The sequence below is a fragment of the Acyrthosiphon pisum genome, chromosome A2 (assembly GCF_005508785.2).
Source record: "Acyrthosiphon pisum isolate AL4f chromosome A2, pea_aphid_22Mar2018_4r6ur, whole genome shotgun sequence".
Lineage (NCBI taxonomy): Eukaryota > Metazoa > Arthropoda > Insecta > Hemiptera > Aphididae > Acyrthosiphon > Acyrthosiphon pisum.
In genome coordinates this window covers 16,016,003-16,021,675 of record NC_042495.1, presented here as the reverse complement: position 1 = coordinate 16,021,675, position 5,673 = coordinate 16,016,003, and positions in this window count along the sequence as shown.

Sequence of the window (5,673 nt, the reverse complement as noted above, 5' to 3'; positions counted from 1 at the left end):
TCGCTGGTAAATTTCTTTTCCTCCTCTTCTTGGTCGATTGGATTTCTTAGTTGACGCAGATGATGTGGTCTTTGTACTTAGAGTTCTTTCTATTACTCGTGTAATTGGTCTGCAAAAAAAAAAATAAAAGAATAGGAATACCAAGATATAACTTGTGAAATGAAATCACTATAAATGGAAAGCCGATCTTTAAAATATATATAAATTGAATTATTTATACAATATTACATAATACAACTATTTGGATGTGTTAATTATTATATAAAAAAAACCTTACCTATTATTGTACAAACTTAGGATAACACCACTCAACATGTGTAATACACCAATTATAATGGAGATTTTCATATTATATGCATTTAAAAACACAATTTTGTTTAATGCCAACTATAAATAGAACAATAAATATTAATTTTAATATTGAACAAATAAATGGCAGACCAATAATTGTTAAAGCTTTGAAAATATATCATAAATGTTTACCTGCCATACAGGGTCAAGTGCTACAGGATATGGGACTTGATCATAATCTGATGATAAGGAAGGATTAATCTGTAAATCATTATTATTTATTACAATTGATTCATTGGATCCAAACAAATTGAGAGATTTGGAAAATATATCATTGTATATAAAACTAGTATACATAGAAAATAGATGCACGAGTAATATTATGTAAGGTCCAGCAAAAAATACATTCCATACCTATAATAAATAATATTAAATTATAATTTTAAAAATTCAATTTTATGTATGTATGGTGTATAATATTATATACTTCATTGTCAGTCTTTTTTGCAACTAATGGTTTTTCTCGTAGTACCTACTAAGAAATAAGAATCCAGCAAACAAAAACATCAAACATCCGTGACCAAGATCTCCAAACATCACAGCAAACAAGAATGGAAAAATGATTATAGTATATGGTGCTGAAATAAAATAAAAATAAAAATAATAACCTTAGTGGCATTATACTTTGGTTGAAATATATAATATTATGAACTTTACTAGGATTTATTTATCTGTAACTGGCAATTCCATAAGCATTAACTAAGTTTTGGAAAGCACTTGTAAACTTATTTGTTCTGTTATAAGTTGGTGGAACTTCATATGTGTCCATTCTATTTAATATAGAATTTAATATAACTACCACTACGTTCCTATTAAAATTAGAAAATTAAATGTTACATTTTACAATAATTTATATTAAGACTTACTGTTCCTCTACGTAAAGCCAGTTTATAGTTTCAATATCAAGTTTCAATATCAAGAGGTACCCAACATTCAGCAATTAAACATTTCTGTGTGACATCCAAATCACATAAATTTAATGTACGATAAATTGCTTTGATCTTAACAACTTTAATAAACCTATTTATTATATTTTTGGCTGCAGCAACAAGCACACGCGGTGACGATGGTCTTTTGTTTGGCCCAATACCTATAATAAAGAAATACATTTTATACTTACATTTTGACATGCAACTTAAAAATGACATACGGTATTTAAATCTTCAATTCGTGTCATATTTATAATCCCACACATTACATGATTGTATTGGGTATAATATCAAAGCATATAGCGATTAAAACCAATACTACATAATATGAAAATATTGTAAAACCATACCCTAGTTTGAGGACTTGACCTCCGGATCTTTCATCGCTTAGCAGTGTCACTTGCTCGTCGTCCTCCCGATTTGGGTCAGCCATCTGTGAAGCAACCGTGGTAAGTACCCATTTTCTGATCAGTCTGGCAACACATACACACACGCGCATGCATAGATACGGCATACGGACATACACCGCTTCACCAGACAAGTATTTTTGGTATAGTAAGTAGGTATATGATGAAAATGATTGTATGAAAAAGCAAGCATCAAAAAATATTATACATTATATTATCATATTTTTTAATAAATAATATAACTATTGGTTTTATAAAAATATTATAAATAAGGTTAAAAATATATGAAACTGAGTCGAATCAATGTAATAGAATTTAAAAGTATAATACAATTTTTAATGCTTACCGGTAATACAAATTAAGCAAAAAAAAATAAGAATTTTAACTAAATAATAGTAAAAAAATTATTAAATAATTAAAGCAGAAACTTTGTATTACAAGTTTCATTTTATACAATAGTCTAGACAAATGCTATAAAAACGATAGCTGAAAATAAATATAATTTGTTTGATGGTTTTATAAAATAATTTGAAAAGCTGAAAATGGATTCATTTAAAATATATTTATTTTCACAATGACTAAACAATATACTTCTATTGTTTAAATTTAATTTTTATATAATTAACTTATATTACCCACGCCAAAACAGGCATGCTTTAAATGACAATTATCTTGCCATGTTGACACAATATTTTATATAATTAATTATTTCATAAGATACAATGTATTGCTATAACATGCATGTAGGTATAGTTAAAAATAGTTTTAAGTTTCCATAAATATTTTAAAATTATAACAAATTAACTAAAATCACGTTATTCTCCGCTTATATATACGATTTCCTCAAAATTTGAACTTAATATAATGTCTATAAAACAAAGTTATGAAAATTTATTTTTTAGGCTTTTAGGGTTTCACTAAGGATTATGATTATACTATGTGGGATTTTGTATTAAATTGTCAAGCTTTTTGACCAAGCATCAATTTCTTTATCAATAATTTTAAAAAACTGAATGCGAATAATTTCTTTTGTTTTTTTTTTTTTTTTTTTATTATTTTTTTTTTATTTACAATCTGTTACATAAAATTGAACAATAAGTAAAATAGATAAATGAATAGGAAGTGGCTTGAAGTAAGGACAGATTTAAGAAGCCTTCCAGTGAAGACACTTAGTCAGTTATTTATATACATTTCTATAAGTTAACAATAAAATTTAAAATTTAATTTAAATAAAATTAGGCAGTCAACTAAATTAATAGGTCCCGACACCACCGCCTTTTTAGTCTTTTCCTAGGATTGTCAGGTATGTTTGCCGACGCAAGTCCTTTTTGTTTTTTAAAATTATTAAGAACATTTCTGGGAATATTTACTTTTACCCTCTCCCCCTTCCCTACTAAAGTAGTAACTATATTCACTTTTTTGCCAGAAAATATAATATATTTAAATTGAAGATTAAAGCATTTTTACTTTTCCAAAGGGTGGTGTAAGCATAAAAAATTACATAATATCATTGTAAAATCAATAATTTCATCGGTTCGTTATGAATCTAAAGTATAATGAAAAAATATATTTACATACATATACATAGTTTATATACATTTAGGTATCATTACAATATTGCAACAAATAAAAAAATGAAAAAATGATGTGTATCGTTTCTGCTTAATATATGAGGTTATGACTCCAGCAGACGACAGTGTTGCTATTAAATAGGTACAATTAATCATTGTGTTTTCGATTGACAAACCAATACAGTCTTAGTGTGAGATAGTATCCGATTTCGATGAAAGACAGAACGCTGCAACCGAGAAAAAATGACGCCGTACCTCCGAGGGAAACTGTAATTATTAGTTTAAAGTAATAATAGTGTATGCATTATAAAATAATATTATAGTATGTATAAAATATTATTGAACTTAACATAAATATAGATTTTGTCATATTTCGTATATTAGTAGGTACCTATACCATGTAGGTATCTAAATGCGATTTATTGTGCAAGTACAATTAGTGTTTATTTGCGAATTATATAAGTATTGGGTATTACACAGTAAAACTTACGAGTAGACACGTCATATTTTATTTTATTAGACGAAATGGAACGTTAAGACGACCGCGACATGTACCTACTGCGCATTATTATGTATTATACACGCCGTCATCATCAGGTATGTTGTATACATTTTATTTTATGCTAAAAGCTATATATTTTACGAAACTATAATAAAATTTGACAAATGGCTTAATTATATATTTTTATACTCGTTAAAATTGTTTACGGTGTGTTTGAAATCGTATACATTCCGGCGGCATTTTTTTTAAATACCATTTATTTTCTTTTACAACCGCACGGTCTCCTATTATAGCTGTATATGGGCGTATGACCGTAACCTATATATTATATTGTATTATATAGCTGTATCCCTTCTGTCTGTATTCGATTTACAATATTATATCGGTATACACGTATGCAGTGGCGTAATTACGGGGGCTCTTCCTCAGCGACATTTTTGTCAGGGGGCAATGATATATCTCGAGATATGCCAACGGTAGACATTTTTAAATCTTCTAAAATAGAAAAAGAATACAATACAATATTTAACATAAATATTTTATCAAATAAAAAATTATTGCATATGGGTATTTACGTTTCTACTGATGCATAGTGCACAACATCTATATGTTTATTTTTTATGTAGGTACTTAAATAATTAAATACTTAGTTAACGGTACGCCATCATAATATGGGTACCTACGATTTGTTTCTATAAGCCATAGAATGTGTTGTGTAAAAACAAACAATTAGGTTATGTTTTCGATTTCGGTGAATAAATCATTTTACCCCCTCCCCCTGCCTAGTTTTTTTTACTCAGTTACGCCATTGCCTGTGTGATAATATTATACATATTCGTACAACTTATACAATATACATAAATATTCACCGCCTCCATATTATTATCACGGTGTCGTGCGCTCGAGTTTTACCGAGAAATATACACTCTGCTACTCTGCATCATCAATTACCGACAGATTTATGTCCAACAGCGTAAAAACGATTTAGTATGGATTTATATAATATTAAATGCTCCTTCGTCGGGAAAATGTTACCGGCACAGCCTCTCGGGGCTCGGGCATCGCGTGACGGAATCGGACGAGCGCGCGAAGTAAACGTTTTACGTCTTTCATTATGCACCGCCGACAATTAAAATTATTATTTATTATTATTTCATAATAATTTGTATAATAAGACAAGTAATAACCACTGAGACGCGATGTATTATATTATAGTAACATATCCGTGGCCACAGTGACACAGTGACTACAGTAACAGTTGTGTAATACGGCTATATCGGTCAAAAATTCGTGGGACAATAATAAAGTCTGATTTTAAAAAACTCCAGACTCGTTTTTTATTGTCGGACAACAATAGTCTGGATACGATTCGCAAAAAATTGATTTTAATGAATTTTAAATTAATTGTTTGGTAACTTTAATTGTCGCCATTAATTGTACGGTATAAAAATTTAAATAAACGATTGTACCTATTATGGGCGTGTCATTCTGTTAATGTTTTTCAATGAAGCCAATCAGAGTAGGTGTTTGTTAAGTGCTAACTATAAAGTAAAATTAAATTGTTTTCTTATATAATATTGAAAGCATACTCTACTTGAATTTGACATATTATGTTTTTACTACCTACCTATGTTATTAAGTTATTAAGGCTATCACGCAATTTTTTTATTTTAACCAACAATAAATTGCTTTTTATGGTTGGATCAAGAAGCATAAATGAATTTTCAACTATATATATTATCATAATTATTGACGACATAATGTCCAAAATGTAAAATGTACCTATGTAATATAAATAATTTTACAATGATTTAAGTCATTAATAACTGACCAGAAGTAGGGTACGCAGAATTTTTCATTGTGGGGGGAGGCTTGAAAATTAATTACAAGTTAATTTTTATTTTATATATTAT